This window comes from Caretta caretta, chromosome 9, assembly GCF_965140235.1.
Source record: "Caretta caretta isolate rCarCar2 chromosome 9, rCarCar1.hap1, whole genome shotgun sequence".
NCBI lineage: Eukaryota > Metazoa > Chordata > Testudines > Cheloniidae > Caretta > Caretta caretta.
This window is the reverse complement of record NC_134214.1, coordinates 81,040,201-81,059,547: the sequence shown is the minus strand read 5'-3', so window position 1 is coordinate 81,059,547 and position 19,347 is coordinate 81,040,201. Positions and strand designations below refer to the sequence as shown.

The 19,347-nt window shown below is 43.1% G+C and overlaps 1 long non-coding RNA gene across 2 annotated transcripts in view; it reads right to left on the bottom strand.

Annotated features, from left to right (window-relative positions):
• The window catches only part of LOC125642973 (uncharacterized), a 55,058-nt gene extending 41,435 nt beyond the window's left edge, over window positions 1-13,623 (bottom strand). Inside the window, exons 1-3 of one of the 2 annotated variants that reach the window (XR_007358545.2) lie at window positions 13,529-13,623; window positions 11,652-11,695; window positions 6,432-7,267 (exon numbers count right to left, since the gene is read on the bottom strand). This is a non-coding gene — a long non-coding RNA (uncharacterized LOC125642973). Of the gene's footprint in view, window positions 1-6,431; window positions 7,268-11,651; window positions 11,696-13,528 lie in introns of those variants that run through there. The other variant, XR_007358546.2, reaches the window with a different exon arrangement.
• Between the last annotated feature and the right edge of the window lie 5,724 nt (window positions 13,624-19,347).

Sequence of the window (19,347 nt, the reverse complement as noted above, 5' to 3'; positions counted from 1 at the left end):
TAGAGTCTCCTTTAGCTCAAATCGCTTTAGAAGCAGAGGTATCTGAACTCTGTCCTCACCATCACTGACATTCCAAGTGACCTCGGTGTAAAGCTGTAAAGTCCTAGATTTGTAACAGTAAGTGGGATACTTAGAAGTATATTTATAGCTCAGACATTTACTAAAACAACATACAGGGGAGACAAGAATCAGGGCCTCTTTCATCACAACAAACAATGATCGCATCTGACAGACCTCATGTCGTCTCATTAAATCAGGCCATAAAATACTAGGGGCATGCAAAAAAATCTGTGGGGTGGGCTTGTTTCAATACAAAGCCAAACTAAAGGCCGTTAGTTCAGTTTCTATAATGAGTTCAGTTTCTCCTCTGCACAGTGACAAACTGCTGCCAAACAAACTGCTGCCCAGAAGAGTAGCTCTCCCCACCAGCCGAGTACTGTATGATAATCCCCTGAAAGGGGACGTACGGCTTTCCGACCAGGCCAATCCAGATCGGTTTGCATACTTAGCAATAGAATGTTCCCAGAGCAATTCATCTTTTCTGTTCCTGTGAAAGGTGGGGCATGAAAGGGGGAGCCAGTATGGACAAGTCCAGTGGTCAGAAGGTAGAAATGAGGGGGCCCAGCAGCTATATCCTTACATGCAGACAGACCAGTTTTCCACTGTGACCATGTAGAGGACACCAGAGCTTGCTCTACTAATTCCCTGAAGCGGTGTGCCACCAAAGAACCCAGGCAAGGGACACAAGGAGAATGGAGTCTGATAAAACTGATGTGCCAGTGATAACAAATAAAACTGGGTGATACCTTACTGTCATGTTTCCTTATGGACAGAAGTGAGCTCAGGCTGTTAGTTCAGATCCATAATTGAAACTCCCCAGATGTTGGGAGGGGCTTGGATCCAGTGTTCTGGTTCAGATCTCCCCTTCCAGCGGAGGTAGGGACTATACTTGGTGTTCCAGTTTAAACCAAAGGAGTACTTGTGGCACCTTAGAGACTAACCAATTTATTTGAGCATGAGCTTTCGTGAGCCACAGCTCACTTCATCAGATGTGTTCCGTGGAAACTGCAGCAGACTTTATATACACACAGAGAATATGAAACAATACCTCCTCCCACCCCACTGTCCTGCTGGTAATAGCTTATCTAAAGTGATCAACAGGTGGGCCATTTCCAGCACAAATCCAGGTTTTCTCACCCTCCACCCCCCCCCACAAATTCACTCTCCTGCTGGTGCTAGCCCATCCAAAGTGACAACTCTTTACATAATCAAGTCGGGCTATTTCCTGCATAGATCCAGGTTTTCTCACTTCCCCCCCACCCCCATACACACACAAACTCACTCTCCTGCTGGTAATAGCTCATCTAAACTGACCACTCTCCAAGTTTAAATCGAAGTTAAACCAGAATATCTGGGGGGGGGGGGGGGTAGGAAAAAACAAGAGGAAACAGGCTACCTTGCATAATGACTTAGCCACTCCCAGTCTCTATTTAAGCCTAAATTAATAGTATCCAATTTGCAAATGAATTCCAATTCAGCAGTTTCTCGCTGGAATCTGGATTTGAAGTTTTTTTCTTTTAAGATAGCGACCTTCATGTCTGTGATTGCGTGACCAGAGAGATTGAAGTGTTCTCCGACTGGTTTATGAATGTTAGAATTCTTGACATCTGATTTGTGTCCATTTATTCTTTTACGTAGAGACTGTCCAGTTTGACCAATGTACATGGCAGAGGGGCATTGCTGGCACATGATGGCATATATCACATTGGTGGATGTGCAGGTGAACGAGCCTCTGATAGTGTGGCTGATGTTATTAGGCCCTGTGATGGTGTCCCCTGAATAGATATGTGGGCACAATTGGCAACGGGCTTTGTTGCAAGGATAAGTTCCTGGGTTAGTGGTTCTGTTGTGTGGTATGTGGTTGTTGGTGAGTATTTGCTTCAGGTTGCGGGGCTGTCTGTAGGCAAGGACTGGCCTGTCTCCCAAGACTTGTGAGAGTGTTGGGTCATCCTTTAGGATAGGTTGTAGATCCTTAATAATGCGTTGGAGGGGTTTTAGTTGGGGGCTGAAGGTGACGGCTAGTGGCGTTCTGTTATTTTCTTTGTTAGGCCTGTCCTGTAGTAGGTAACTTCTGGGAACTCTTCTGGCTCTATCAATCTGTTTCTTTACTTCTGCAGGTGGAAAGAAGCCCTTGAGGAATTCCACCATGATTTCAACAATTTCCATCCCACCACCAACCTCAGCCTGGTCCAGTCCACACAAGAGATCCACTTCCTGGACACTACAGTGCTAATAAACAATGGCCACATAAACACCACCCTATACTGGAAACCTACTGACCGCTATTCCTACCTACATGCCTCCAGCTTTCACCCTGACCACACCACACGATCCATCGTCTACAGCCAAGCTCTGCGATACAACCGCATTTACTCCAACCCCTCAGACAGAGACAAACACCTACAAGATCTCTGTCAAGCTTTCTTACAACTACAATACCCACCTGCAGAAGTAAAGAAACAGATTGATAGAGCCAGAAGAGTTCCCAGAAGTTACCTACTACAGGACAGGCCTAACAAAGAAAATAACAGAACGCCACTAGCCGTCACCTTCAGCCCCCAACTAAAACCCCTCCAACGCATTATTAAGGATCTACAACCTATCCTAAAGGATGACCCAACACTCTCACAAGTCTTGGGAGACAGGCCAGTCCTTGCCTACAGACAGCCCCGCAACCTGAAGCAAATACTCACCAACAACCACATACCACACAACAGAACCACTAACCCAGGAACTTATCCTTGCAACAAAGCCCGTTGCCAATTGTGCCCACATATCTATTCAGGGGACACCATCACAGGGCCTAATAACATCAGCCACACTATCAGAGGCTCGTTCACCTGCACATCCACCAATGTGATATATGCCATCATGTGCCAGCAATGCCCCTCTGCCATGTACATTGGTCAAACTGGACAGTCTCTACGTAAAAGAATAAATGGACACAAATCAGATGTCAAGAATTCTAACATTCATAAACCAGTCGGAGAACACTTCAACCTCTCTGGTCACGCAATCACAGACATGAAGGTCGCTATCTTAAAAGAAAAAAACTTCAAATCCAGACTCCAGCGAGAAACTGCTGAATTGGAATTCATTTGCAAATTGGATACTATTAATTTAGGCTTAAATAGAGACTGGGAGTGGCTAAGTCATTATGCAAGGTAGCCTGTTTCCTCTTGTTTTTTCCTACCCCCCCCCCCCCCCAGATATTCTGGTTTAACTTGGATTTAAACTTGGAGAGTGGTCAGTTTAGATGAGCTATTACCAGCAGGAGAGTGAGTTTGTGTGTGTATGGGGGTGGGGGGGAAGTGAGAAAACCTGGATCTATGCAGGAAATAGCCCGACTTGATTATGTAAAGAGTTGTCACTTTGGATGGGCTAGCACCAGCAGGAGAGTGAATTTGTGGGGGGGGGTGGAGGGTGAGAAAACCTGGATTTGTGCTGGAAATGGCCCACCTGTTGATCACTTTAGATAAGCTATTACCAGCAGGACAGTGGGGTGGGAGGAGGTATTGTTTCATATTCTCTGTGTGTATATAAAGTCTGCTGCAGTTTCCACGGTACACATCTGATGAAGTGAGCTGTGGCTCACGAAAGCTCATGCTCAAATAAATTGGTTAGTCTCTAAGGTGCCACAAGTACTCCTTTTCTTTTTGCGAATACAGACTAACACGGCTGTTCCTCTGAAACCAGTTTAAACCGACTCCTACTTACGGACATCATCACGACAGTCAAGGTCACGTGGTTGCACATCTCCTAGTACTGATCATTGCCCTAGACACCCCTGCAGAGGGATTCATATGCTGCGCCTTGTGATAAATTCAGCATAAAGTAACACAATGTCCCAACTCTAGTGCTGAGTCACTGTCTGACATTGGGAAAATCATTTGCTTCAGTTTCCCCATCTCCAAAACAGGGAACAATGACAACTCCTCTCCTTTGCAAAGAGCTTTGAGGTCTGCAGACAAAAAGACCTATGCAAGCGTAAAGCATTATTATTCCCAGGTGCTGTGTCTGCCAGCAGCATGCTCAAGGAACACAGCTGCCAGAGTGAGTGACCCCAGGTGTCAGGGACAGTGCAGGCCTGATATATTCATTATTCCTCACTCAGGAGTAGCTGGCCATCAGTTTGAGGGACCCAAATGGGGCTTTGCTGAACAGGCAGATGGGAGAGATGGGGAGCTTGCATGGCAATGTTTTGCCCTCCTCTGCCACAAAAAATGCTGAGACGGCAACATTACCCATAGCTGGCCCAGACAATGGGCCTGTGGCTGCTTCTTGTCCTACACATCTGTGGGACAAATTCTACACTCCAAAGCATGCACAAGTCCCAAAGGCAATTGGAGAAGCTCTGCATGCTTATGTAAGAGTAGAATTGGGCAGGATAATAGACCACCTGCACGCACAGATATCTGCAGTGTGCTCTACTGTACATAGAGAGAATTTATTTTACTTAGAAGGAAAGACAGAGACCTGGCTAACATTTTAACGTTGTACCATAAGGGAAATTACTTCCTAACCCCAGCTGGTGACCATCTCATGGCCTTCAGCCTGGATCAAGAGCCCTTGTCATTTTTAATCCTAGCCAGTGTCATTGCAGGTAGAATCTGTATTTATGGAACCCATCTAAACCTTATATGAATCATAGTAAAGTGTTTGTTTATCAGCCCACACTGCATTGATTCTTCAGATAATAGGAGACTTCAGTCTCCAGGACTGTTCACCCAGTAACTCTCATCAGAGTGAAATACACTTAAAAATACAACCTTAAAAAATAAACAAAAAGATTGACCTGTATCAGGCAAAAAAAAATAAAATAAAATAAAAATACTGTTCAAAAACGTCATTGGCAGTAATAGAATCCATCATTCTGGTCAGGCATCAACTAGAGTTATTTATAGCAGCGCTCAACTCATTCTAGTTCATTTAGCTTCCAGTAACTCTTGACTTATTTTATAATTAAGTTCATCGGAAACCGCTTGCAATGAAGAAAGCAATAAGAAAAGAGGGCAGCTGGATGGAAAGGTTTCGCCCACTACGGGGATTGCTTCCCTCCGAAAGATTGAGCTGTCTCTCCCCAGTCTGACTATCAGTGTTTTGTTTCTTGATGTTTTACAGCTTTTCTCCCATTTCCTAAATGCCAACAATTGCATTAACCTGCCGTTGCATCACCTAAGGTTGCAATCTTGCAAGCTAGGCAGACATGAGCAAAGCCCTTGGTGGGATGGGCGAACCAAGACCACTGCAGTAAGTGATGCTGGAGATTCAGGCCTGGGTTACACTAGGAAATTCAGTCAGTATAACTATGTTGCTCAGGGGCACAGGCGCCAACTCTGTGGGTGCTGGGGTTGAGCACCCCGGGCAAAGGCAAAAAGCCAGCCCCTATGCTCAGGGGTGTGAAAAATCCACTCCCCTGAGCAACGTAATTACACCTGTGTAAGCCCTGGTATAGACAGAACTAGGTCGACAGGAGAATTCTCCCTTCGACCTGGCTCCTGCCTCTTGGGGAGGTGAAGTACCTCCACTGAGGGGAGGAGCCCTCCCATCGGCGTAGGTAACGTCTTCACTGAAGCACCACAGTGGTGCTGCTTCAGCAGTACAGCTGCACCTCTGCAGCATGTTAAGTCTAGACCAGCCCCCAGCAGGTGGCAACCTTCCCTGTGAATCAGTACTAAGCTCTCTATATAGCTTAGTGTGTATGTATAACCAGCTGTTCAGTGTGTTACACAGCTCCGCTAGTGACCGGTCCACAGAGGATCTGCAGTCTACAACTGCTAAGGGCTAGGGGATAAAGGCATTTGGTTTTGGGGTTGAGACCCCCCTACATGGGGTTAACATGTAGACAATCTAGGACTGTGGTTGTTACACACATACATACGTGAGGGGCACAGTGCTATTGGAGGTGCTGTCTTTTGGCGATCCCGACTACTTATGCTCATTAAAAACACTGATAGTGTTTGCAAGAGTAGGGATGTTAAATCCAATGTGTTAATAATAGTGACCTGGTCCAATTCCAATAAAGGCAATTACATCCTGCCGCCTTAGGCTTCTCATGCACTTTCATCTGGATATAGTGTTCTCCTCCACTTCCTGTCCAAAATTGTTGCATAGCATGGCCGTGCACTCGTAAACATTTGCTATGTTACACCCCAGAGGTGAGCGCATTTCAGCAGTGGGTAGAGTCACGCTCTTTTCCTTTTCTTTTGGCCTCATTTTTCCTTCTCTTTCTCCCTCCCCCCGCTTTCCTAACAGGCAAATGGGACTTCTTAAACCACCCCCCACCTCTCACCCCACCCCACCCCACCCCACCCCACCGCTTGTGCATCAGGTAAAAAGACATCCTTTTTTAAAATCTCTCCAGCATAAAACAGAACCCAGCTCCCAGCATTTTACTAAAAATAGAAATATTAAAAATAAATCATGAGAATGCAGTAATTCCTAATGAGAGGCATTTGGAGGTTTTGATTCTGTCCTCTAGATGGCTGTAGGGAATAGATTCTACTGGGCCGATAGAAACCCAGACTTTGACAGCAATGCTAGAGCATCTTAGATATTGTTGCTATAGCAATCTCAGTCCTGCACCTTTCTGCTTCTGATTTATGAAGCATACAGTTTGGATGAAACACCGCCCAGAAGAGTTCTTCTAGCTGCTGGAATGGTGAGGGAACCTAGGCTGGCTGGAACCTGAATGTAGTTAAGCCATCTGCCCGACCCCTGAGAGGTCAGGACTTTGTGTGCAATTCCCTGTGGAAGCTTGAGCCTTCTCTAAGCTATTACAAAGCTACCAGAAGGGATTTCATCTCATGGTGTCCTCAGTGCTTTTCCCTGTCCAGCAAAAGATGTACACTAGTCTCTGTGTGAGATGAACGTCATCTCCATGGGAACGGAGCAGGAGGCCACAAAGCCCACAGCACTACAGAGGAAATTAAATTATCTGTCCCAGCAATATAACCCTCCAGGGTATTCAACTGTCTGGCAGGACAGTCAGGTTGAGAAGCAGATGTAGACAGGGCTATTGTCAGGGAATATTTGTTCAGATTAGCACAAAGGCCGTTTAGTACAAGTTCAGTCACATGGGCCATGCATAAGAGCTTGTTATAGTGTTCAAGGAATACCACAAATTCCATGGTGTCCTGGGCAAGCCAATTTGCTGTGTTCTCTTGTCCACACCTGAGGAGCTACTCGCTCAGTCACTCAAGAGGACCTGAAAGGGGGCAAGGCACAAGAACATTAAAAAAAAAAAAACTACATTTGATGACTTTTAAAAATATTTGCCCTGAACATAATGGGATTATTTCAGGGGTCTGAATTTACTGATCTGACCATACTGAGCCAGAAATGATATCACTGCAAACCACTGGCAGCTGCTTTTCAGTCATTTGCTCTGCATTTTGTGTTCCTAAAATTGTGGATTTTTTTTTCTTTTTAATGCAAGAACATAAGAACGGCCATACTGGGTCTGACCAAAGGTCCATCTAGCCCAGTATCCTGTCTTCTAACAGCGGCCAATGGCAGGTGCTTCAGAGAGAATGAACAGAACAGGTAACCATCAATTAATCCATTCCCTATCACTCATTCCCAGCTTCTGGCAAACAGAGGCTAGGGACACCATCCCTGCCCATCCTGGCTAATAGCCATTGATGGACCTATCCTCCATGAATTTATCTAGTTCTTTTTTGAACCCTGTTAGAGCCTTGGCCTTCACAACATCCTCTGGCAAAGAGTTCCACAGGCTGACTGTGTGTTGTGTGATGAAATACTTCCTTTTGTTTGTTTTAAACCTGATGTCTATTAATTTCATTTGGTGACCCCTAGTTCTTGTGTTATGAGAACGAGTAAATAACACTTCCTATTTACTTTCTCCACACCAGTCATGATTTTATAGACCTCTGTCATAATCCCCCCTTAGTCATCTCTTTTCCAAGATGAAAAGTCCCAGTCTTATTAATTTCTCCTCATACGGAAGCCATTCTACACCCCTAATAATTTTTGTTGCCCTTTTCTTAACCTTTTCCAATTCCAATATATCTTTTTTGAGATGGGGTGACTACATCTGCATGCAGTATTCAAGATGTGGGCTTCCCATGGATTTATAATAGAGGCAATATAATATTTTCTGTCCCTTTCTTAATGATTCCAAATATTCTGTTCACTTTTTTGACTGACGCTGCACATTGAGTGGATGTTTTCAGAGAACTATCCACAATGAATCCAAGATCTCTTTAGACCCCATCATTTTATATGTATAGTTGGGATTATGGTTTTCCAATTTATGTTTTTCAACTTAGTTTAAAAATTAAAATCACCCTCCGAGCTATTTTTAAGATGGACTCCGTGAACAGAGATGAGCTGGAACGTTGGCAAAGCCAACACCGAGCCTTGCAGGCCTGGTGATCTCATGCTAAAGGGAAAGAGTCAACTGTGCTCATCTGCTCCTCTCTCTTTATTCCCATGATCCTTTTCCTCTAAAGAGAGAAGGGAAACCCCCAGAAGTTCTCCAATTCCCTCTTTAGGTTTCTCTTTTCCTTCTGAATTCTGAATAAGTCTGAACACAGAAAAAGCTGTCTGAGACTGAGCTACTGATGCACCTCTTCCCACCCCTCACAATCACCGGGAACTTGTCATGTTACGGACAGTCATCCAATCCCTGATTAGCGCTCCAGAAGAAAGTTACCCAGAAAACACCATCCTGGCCACTATGTATGTAGAGGCCCTCTATACCAACATTCCACACAAAGATGAACTACAAGCCGTCAGGAACAGTATCCCTGATAATGTCACAGCAAACTTGGTGGCTGAACTTTGTGACTTTGTCCTTACCCATAACTATTTCACATTTGGGGGCAATGTATACCTTCAAGTCAGCGGCACTGCTATGGGTACCCGCATGGCCCCACAGTATGCCAACATTTTTATGGCTGACTTAGAACAACGCTTCCTTAGCTCTCGTCCCTTAACGCCCCTAATCTACTTGCGCTACATTGATGACATCTTCATCATCTGGACCCATGGAGAAGAAGCCCTTGAGGAATTCCACCATGATTTCAACAATTTCCATCCCACCACCAACCTCAGCCTAGACCAATGCACACAAGTGGTCCATTTGCTGGACACTACGGTGCTAATAAGCGATGGTCACCCTATACTGGAAACCTACTGACCACTATACTTACCTACATGCCTCCAGCTTCCACCCAGAGCACATCACATGATCCATTGTCTACAGCCAAGCTCTAAGATACAACCGCATTTGCTCCAATCCCTCAGACAGAGCCAAACACCTACAAGATCTCTATCAAGCATTCTTAAAACTACAATACCCACCTGCTGAAGTGAAAAAACAGATTGACAGAGCCAGAAGAGTACCCAGAAATCACCTACTACAGGACAGACCCAACAAAGAAAATAACAGAACGCCACTAGCTGTCAGCCCCCAACTAAAACCTCTTCAGCGCATCATCAAAGATTTACAGCCTATCCTGAAAAATGATCCCTCACTCTCACAGATCTTGGGAGACAGATCAGTCCTCGCTTACAGACACCCCCCCCCTCCCAACCTGAAGCAAATACTCTCCAGCAACCACACACCACACAACAAAAACGCTAACTCAGGAACCTGTCCTTGCAACAAAGCCGAATGCCAACTCTGTCCACATATAGATATTGTTATATTTATTCAAGTGACACCATCATAGGACCTAATCACATTAGCCACGCCATCAGGGGCTCGTTCACCTGCACATCTACCAATGTGATATATGCCATCATGTGCCAGCAATGCCCCTCTGCCCTGTAAATTGGCCAAACCAGACAGTCTCTATGCAAAAGAATAAATGGACACAAATCTGACATCAGGAATCATAACATTCAAAAACCAGTAGGAGAACACTTAAATCTTTTACTGAGTGGCCAGAGAGGTTGAAGGGTGGCAATTTTGCAACAGAAAAGCTTCAAAAACAGACTCCAAGGAGAAACTGCTGTGCTTGAATTAATATGCAAACTAGATACCATTAACTTGGGTTTCAATAGAGACTGGGAGTGGCTGGGACATTACACATATTAAATCTATTTCCCTAAATTAAGTACCCTCACACCTTGTCAACTGTCTAAATGGGCCATCTTGATTATCACTACAAAAGTGTTTTTCTCCTGCTGATAATAGCTCATCTTAATTAATTAGCCTCTTACAGTTTGTATGGCAACTTCCACTTTCTCTGTATGTATATATCTATATCTTCCATTCTATGCATCCGATGAAGTGGGCTGTAGCCCACGAAAGCTTATGCTCTAATAAATTTGTTAGTCCCTAAATTGCCACAAGTACTCCTGTTCTTTTTACCCAACATAGACTCTCACCACCCAGAGACCTCGCCTCTTGACACATACTTTCCAGGGGGGAAATTCCCTCCCAACCCCAGACTGGGCAAGAGGTCAAATTGTCAAACACCCTCACAAGGAAGTGAGGCTGCCTAGGAGATTCTGTGAGGACCATGCCACCAGCTGTCTCTCTAACCACCTCCCCAGATATTAGAGACTTGCGGAAGCTGTGCAGAGAGGAGAGGAGTTGTGGCCTCCCAGCCCAGGGGACTGGCATGATAGGCAACCCCTCGTCCCATGCCCTTTTGTTTTTATGTGCAGTAACCCATTTTAAAATACTTGTAGCAGTGCTAATAACTCAAAGTTAATAATGTAATGAATTTCACCCCTTTTCCTGATCTCAAAATGTCCATGAGCAGCTTTATAATTTTATCAAATGCATAAGTTATTCAGATACATTTGCTCAAAACTATAGGTGAAATTTTTCTGCAGCCTGCAGTGTGTCTGCAAGCAGTGTATCGAGAGAATTTGAAATTCATCTCATGTTAGTTAGCTTTGATTACATGCACAGATTACATGGCATTGTTTCTGTCCCCTGTTTATCAGCCTAATCCAAGGCCTACTAAAGTCAATGGGAATCTTTCCATTTATTTCAGTGGTCTTTGGTTCAGGCCCTAAATGAGCATACCTGAAAATCATGTGTGCAGTAGGAATACCCACATTTACAAGTTCAAAATTCATTCTCTGTGACCATTCTCCAGTGTTGCCAACTCTAGCAATTTCACTGCAATATTTGGTGTTTCAGCTCCTGGAATCAAGGGATTACATAAGAATCTCAACTTTTTTTTCCCTAGCCTTCACGGTTGTGAAGAAAAACTTGAATGCTACAGCTACAGCTCACGAAAGCTTATGCTCAAATAAATTGGTTAGTCTCTAAGGTGCCACAAGTACTCCTTTTCTTTTTGCGGATGACCTGATGATTCTTAAAGGGCACTGACCCATCTCTCTTTTGCCTCGCCCATTTCAAAGATGAAGAATCATTTTATATTCCAAGTTGATGTTCCGAGTGGGAACATTTTCAAAGCAGTTTCAATTATTATTATTTTTCTTCATCTCTGCAAACTTCAGGGGTTTTAGGAGGATTTCTGATTTAAAAATATTTTCCTCAAGAATACTAATAATGTTAAATAGGTCTTGGTTGAATCATAAATTACTACCTTCCATGACCTTTTAGGCTTTGTACAAAGCAACCTTTGAAAATATATATTTACCTTTAATGGAGTTCATCTGTGGCTCTCTCACTCTTATTCTGTGCCTGTAACAACAAAGAATTCTGTTTAAAGCAAGGAAAGATCAGATTAAATATACAGTGAAGTTGTCAGATCAGGGCTAGTGGCAAAACCCGAATCAAAGAGAAAATACTCTAATAGAAACAAAACTTAAAATTCTGTGGATCAACAGACTGGATGCTAATTATTGCTTCTAGCTTGCTTAAGAAGTTGTGAAAGACTGTGCTTTGTTTTGTAGCCACAGCCACTCATTTCTAGCTGTGATCTCATTAGCTCTCATAGCTATGGGATGTGAGGCCTATGGGAAATACCTAAATGCTGGCGGGTATTTTTGTGCAGGTGGCGCTGTTTCCTCTTGAGCCACTGCCCCAACCATAATGTTGAGAGCACCGTGATACTAAAGATAATTTTTCTCAGCTGAGATATAAAGCAGATGTCCTAAATGTGTGTGTTGTTAAAGATCCTAAGGCACTTTTTGTAAGAATAGGGGCTTTAAATCCTAGTATCCTGCCAAAACTCTTATTTCTGAATATGTTTTCCCTAGGCTCCCTCTGCAATTTCAATTGGATAAAGTATTATTGTTCACTTCCTGTCCCAGTCTTTGATTCAGGAAAGCACTTAAGCACACGCTTAACTTTCACCAGGTGCACAAGTTCTTTCCTGAGTCTGGGCCCTAAACCGTTGTTGCATACTGTTAGAGTCACAGTGTGTCACCCCAAAAGTTGCTGTAAGAAGTGGGTGAAATCACCGATTTGATCTGTCACAGCATTTGGAAAATAGGGATCTGACACACAGGAATATTGGTAAGAAACTGGACTTTATTTCCTGGCCCATTAAACCTTAAGATGCTGACTCTGGTTATTTGCTGTCTTTTCACCCAGGTTATCAGACATGCAAAAGGTGAAATATATGGAAACCAAAAGGTACCACTAGAGTAAGCTTTATCATCCATAATTTGCTCATACTTTACAAAACAAAAAGAAAAAGAAAGCTTGCTCTTGGACAGAGAACAAATCCAGAAAATTTCAGTCCAAAAGAAGAGCTATGAACATACCAAAACAAGGTTAGAATGGAAGCTGTTGTGTAACTACAACCTTGTATATGCTAGAAAAGTTGTATAGATTTAACTAACGCTGTTTAAAAATCAATCTAAACCCCTAATTAATGTAGATGCATTTAAACCAATGTAACCCTTGCTTATAGCGGTGTAAGTGCATCTATACTGGCGGTTTTCTGGTATAGACAAAAGCACCTTAGTGACTTAGGAGCCTAAGTCCTGTTTACAAAAGTGACTTTGGGCCAGATTTTTCAAAGCATTTATTCCTTTAAAAAGCTGGCCCCTAGACGTCTTAGGCTGCTGTGAGGATCCAGGCCTAAGTCACTTTTGAAAATGTAACTTTTCAAAAGCACCCTAAGTGCTTTTTTCAAAATTTTTTCAAAAGATCTATAAGTACACCAGAGACAGGAAGAGCTCCCAGTGTAATAAATTCTCAGCCTCCAAGGGGTTAAAAAGACTCTTTAGTGTACTAAGTGGCTTCCTTTTGCTGTTTAATACACTGGAACAGAACTCACCTAATCCATCCCAACAGAAAACCCATTAGAAAGAGCAATTTAATGGCCAGACTTGGGGGTTATTTTTGGAGATGATGCATCCAAGCAAAACTGACCGCTCTGTGCCTGCCCAGCTGCTACATTATCCGATTCTCTCAGAACAGATTAGAAACACCAAATTCCTCTCATGTGTTTTTTTTTGTAAATCACTGTTAAGTGATAAAGGAAAAGTCTGACGAATGAAAAGGTCAAATTTGAACTTCAGGCCTGGAAACATATCCCTTAATTCCTCCTCAGGCCAAGCATACCGAAAGGAGCTTGCATTTTCTTTAGAAGTGGAGATTCCTCCCTGAATGATAGCTTTCAAGATGTGGTTCCAGAAGAGGTTTGTGTCCTTTTCCCCTTGTACCTGAGGGAAGGAGGAGAGGCTGTTGTCAGCGAGCCACCCAACACAATTTAGTATTTAATTCTCACAGCTGATTATGTTTCAAACCTTGCCCTCATTTGAAATGGAAAAAAAAACCATAATTGTACCTCATCAGTCAATGCCAGTTGTTGCCTGCCCTTTGCCCTCTTCCTTTTGTTTTTCTTCTTCTTCAATTCAATTAAGCCTAATTAGATCACAGCAGGGCACACATCACTTATTACGGACATTGGTCCCAAGGGATAAATATTCAGCTGATGACCTATCCCCTCCCTGCAGGTCCAAACATTTGAGTGGTGCTGAGTCCCTCTCAAGATCTGGTCTCAGGTGCCTCCTTTGTAACTTCCTTCTTTGATCCATTTGAGGGAAGGGTCATGTGAGTGAGCCTTGAAAAGCCTTGAAAGCCTCCTCATCAGAGTAATACAGCACTTTTCCTCTTCCAAGCACTTTACATAGATTACCTAATTAATCTTAAAAAGAAAAGGAGTACTTGTGGCACCTTAGAGACTAACCAATTTATTTGAGCATGAGCTTTCGTGAGCTACAGCTCACTTCATCAGATGATGATGAAGTGAGCTGTAGCTCACGAAAGCTCATGCTCAAATAAATTGGTTAGTCTCTAAGGTGCCACAAGTACTCCTTTTCTTTTTGCGAATACAGACTAACACGGCTGTTCCTCTGAAACCTAATTAATCTTCACAGCTCCCCTCTGAGGTAAAGAGCATCAGCCCTGTCTGAAGGGGAACCAGGCCTTGAGTAGAGAGTAACCTGCCCACCACACACAGATGGCATCAGGAGCAGAGCTGGGATTGGAACCTTCCTGACTCCCGTTCCAGTGCTCAGAACAAACCTGTCTCTGCCAAACCCTTCTCCACCTTTGGTCTTTAACCTGCACCATTTTCTTGTCTGTTCTAAGACGATAAACAAAGCCAGTAATAAATGTCTATTCTGCAGTTTGCTTAGCAAACTGTTGGCAACTGCTTCTCTTTGGCACCAGATGCACCTTCAACATAAACATTGTTTAACTGATGGCACCTCTTCCTACGTTGCTTTCACTGCTCCTTTCATAGAATCATAGAAGATGATCAGGGTTGAAAGAAACCTCAGGAGGCCATCTAGTCCAACCCCCTGCTCAAAGCAGGACCACCACCAACTGGTTTTCCCCTCTGGCATTAACCCAATTTATCAATATTCTCACTGAGAAGTCTTGAGAGACCAAGATGTGCAGGAAAATTCGGCATCTAAATTGCTTCAGTTTCTGCAAAAGTCGTATCAGCCATAGGCATGTACTTCACATCCATAGGTTGTTCTCAGGCTCCTGCCTCTATGATACTTACCAGCTGTTTTCTCAGGCCAACCTACTAACTCTGTGGTTGAATATTAACCAGGACAGCAGTGATGTGGTGGAGTTATCAGGTGGCCCTTATTTAAATTCTCCACCAAATGGAAGGCCTCTTCCTCTGTTCAAGTTCATCCTCATTTTGGATACTGCTAGATTATTTATCCTCAGGCTTCATACACATTCTTTTGAAGTGAATGTTATGCCTTAGAAATGATCAGATTTCACAAGCATCAGGAATTCTCAAAAGACTTCCGGGAGGGGAATATTCCCAGTCATCCCTATGAGGTCTTCTACCATTCCTCCCGTTTCGAATCATACAAGTTGAACAGAAGGCTATACTAGACATACACTCACTGGATTAAATCCTGGCTCCATAGAAGTCAAGTCAAATTCCCGTAGATTTCAATGGGGCCAGGATTTCATCCACTATGTTTATCAGCAGAAAGTGAGAGTTGTCTACCAATTAGACAGAACATTTCTAACCATCAGAAGAATGAAGTTCTCAAACTGCCTTCTCAGGGGAGGGGCAAAACACTAACTTGTTTTAAGAATGAGCTCAGTAAGTTTATGGAGGGGATGGTATGATGAAATTCACTACAATGGCATATGCCCCATCCATGACTGCTATTAACAAATGTCTCCAGCCATCAGGGATGCAGCACTAGATGGGGAAGGACTCTGAATTATTACAGAAAATTCTTTCCTAGATGTCTGGCTGGTAGGTCTAACTGATCACCTTATTTGGGGTCTTGGGGAATTTTCCCCCAGGTCAGATTGGCAGATACCCTGTGGGGTTTTCATCTTCCTCTGCAGTGTGGGGCATGGATCACTTGCTGATTTGAACTAGAATAAATGGTGGATTCTCTGTAACTTGAAGTTTTTACATCAAGATTGGAGGACTTCAGTAACTCGGCCAGAGGTTATGGGTCTATTGCAGCAGTGGATGGGTGAGGTTCTGTGACCTGCAACGTGCGGGAGCTCAGACTAGATGATCATGATAGTCCCTTCTGGCCTTAAAATCTAGGAGTCCAAGAGATCTTGCCTCCCTCCTTGGCTGTGGAAATGAGAACACATTTTTGTTTAAATGGAAAAACGTAAGTGAGTTTAAACCGTCCTTCCCTTCTGCAGCATATGTACATGGAGTCTTTCTTATGCCAGGGGAGAAATTCATGGAGTAGACCCTTAAAGTATTGGCAGAACATTGTCTTTCTCTGCTATGTACATCCAAAGCTCACAGGGTGTTTGTATTGCTCTGCCCAGATTGCTCTTTAGAAGTCTATGCAAATAAGTCTAGAGCAAAGGTAAAAGCTGAGTGAGAGTCTAATGTAACTTCATATAAATGAAGAAGCCACATTCTAAATGCAGAGATTCAAAGCAGAGAACAGAGGAGAGATTAAATAAGGACTCATAAGTTTGCAATTGTTTGTGAACTCACGAGCTCATCATTAAGAGTGTTGCTTTCCTACAGTTATCAGAATAAATGGTATTTTTAAGGACTGGTCATCCTGTTGGTATTTTCCCCACTGCCTCGCATTAAGTGTAAATATTGCTGATCTACATGAAGCTGGGAATATTTTGATTTCTATGTGCACTAAAGTTTCTAATTGGTTACAGACACCCACTCCAGGGCAACATGGCATGGACAAAGAAAGAACAGATGGTGGGTTAGCGGAGCATCTGCTAATCTAGTACTGAGCAGTTTTACCTGTAACCAATCATTGTGCACATCTGTTGGTCCCTGATCAAAGTCAACTGCCATGATAAATCCTGTTTGCATCTTAAATAAATAAGGATCATATCTCGGCCTGACACTCATAAATCCTCTAAGGAGCAAGCTGCTCCAACCATTATGTGATTGCTAGATAAAGAGGCAAACACTATTGCAACAGGGTCCCTGGGATTGTCTTAAAGGTCCCTTGCCAATTTTGTTTACATCTGGTGCAAATACACAAGTGAATGATTCCTTTCAGTGGAAAGCCAAAAGAGAGAAAAGATAAAGGACACCCAATCTTCAACCGTTCAAGTAGTATAAAAAAAAAAACAATTTTCAGTGCTACAAAAAGGACATTGTTTCTTTAAGGCGCTTCTGGACAGCGAAAGAGAAGCATTATTAATAGCAGAGATTAAATGCACGCACACAGTGTAGTGACCATTCTGATCTGCAATAGATGAAGGTTGAGACTTCTCCTTAGCATAATCAATAGTCTTGACTTTCCAATGATGGTTTTCCAAGTCAGTACCCTGGGAAGCCCCGTCTCCCTTGACAACTGCTCTGGAGACACTAAATGTATCAGCTTGTCATACATTACAGATAATTATGTCTCTTTACAAATTCAGTCCCTCTCCTGTGAGATAGGGATTATTCTTTTAATTGGTTTGGTGCATTTTAAAATGATTGGGAGACTTTACAAAACCCTGTGTTACACAAGCAGCTTCCAAAACAGTATCTTGAGTTACTGGCAGGATCCCACACAAAATGTCCACCTGTGATTTTGGGGGCACTCTTGTACCCCTCATACTGCTGGGCCCAGTCATGCAACTACAGCTCTGTATAACTACCTCCAATCAGAGGCTGTCAGTGCAGATCAAACTCCAGACTTTCAGCATCAAAAGCTCAGGCCTCTATCATTTGAGCTAAACAAATACCTTTTTCAAGCAAAACAGTCTGTCCTGGACAAGGACTGAACATCCCCATGGCATTCTTTTTGTGGTAGTTCTGAAAGATAATTGCAGACTGTCAGCCCAATCACCTTTCCCACACACCCTACCACTGCTCACATCCATACTCCATGAGTTTTACTTTTCTCCACCTGTTCCTTGCTTAGCTCTTCAGGTGTAAGGCTCAACCTCTGAGTTAGTCTTTTAACATGCTTTACTTATTGTAAAGTAAGCTATTGTCCAGCTAATAGTAAGATGGCCCCTGAATGAAATCAAGCTGATTCACATCCCCAGGGGCCTAATTCACTGTTGCCATGTGCCTTAGGTTACCATTTGCAGGCTTAGAATGTTTTCCTAGTGAGCCTTCGAAACTTCACCTTCAAAACACTGGCCATGACAGCGACCAGCACCAGGCAGTAACCAGTGACCAGACAGAGCAGCGTGCAGCAGCAGCACAGCATTTCAGAACAGATGCTGTTCCTTTAAACAGCCCTTTAGAACTGGAAGACAAACATCATTAGGAGCAGAAATTGAATGGCACCCCCTGCTACCTAACCCCATCACACACACACACACACAGCTTTAGCAATTTCTATGCTCAAATAAGAGTTCACGTACATGAATGTCATCACAAGAAGACAATGTCAGAGGTACCATTAGCTAAAGTTCAGGATCTGATGAAATAGTCCTTCTGTCTATACCTATTGACTACTAGCTCTGGCAAGCTACAGCTTCCATCAATACCATAGAATTTTAGACACATTTAGTAGTGCACTCCTTTGCATGGAAGATGAGGGAACTCTCTAGACTTTGCAGTGTTTTGGCCACAGCCTGGGAGAGGGGGAACAACAGACATGCAGCTTTAGGACTTCTCTACACAAGGAAATCTACCAGCATTATTACAGCAGTGTAATTATACTGATATAGGGTATTCTCATTCTGAAATAAGGTTATTAGGCAGCAAATATTTTAACCAGTGCACAACTCATGGGTCACAGGGTCCTTTTTCATACAAATTAAAGTGATTCTTTCAACCCATTTCTTCCCTGTACTGTACCTTCTAATCAGCCAAGAAAAACTGTTTGCGAGATAAACATTTGTGACTGATGTGCATGTGCTAAAGGGGCAGGAGAGGAGACAAAGTGTTCATTTTGCTCCTTCTATTGCTGATAAAGCTGGTGAGCAGCTTCCCAAAATTTGCTCACTGACACTCCAGTCGTAAGAAATCACAGCACTTAAGAGCTGTTCCTATGAATCTCTGTGCTTCTACTTGGAAACAAGTGTCAGTGCCTTCCATGTATGTCCATGAAAGAGCAATTCTTCAATTATTCGGTTGATGAAATCGAGGGATATGTTCTCTTCATAAACACATGAAACTCCTGCTTATTGTTGTGCAGAGCAACAGTAGTACAGAGTACTTTAGAAAAAAAAAGAAAAGAAAATCTGACTTTTAGATCCAGTGCTTTCAATTATAGTTATTTTGCAGAGCTAATTTAATATGGCAGAGTAATCCGGCTGGGTACACTAAGTGTTTGAAAGTAGCCAAAGCGAGTTGGGCTCAGACCATTTTTTTAAAAAACACTCTTCCCAAACACTTTCCACTTTACTTTCAAAAGCCTTTTCCCCTTCAATCGTAATACCAAAGAAACACACAGATCTGATTGAGCAATAAAACAAACAAAATACACCAATGAAAATGGGTG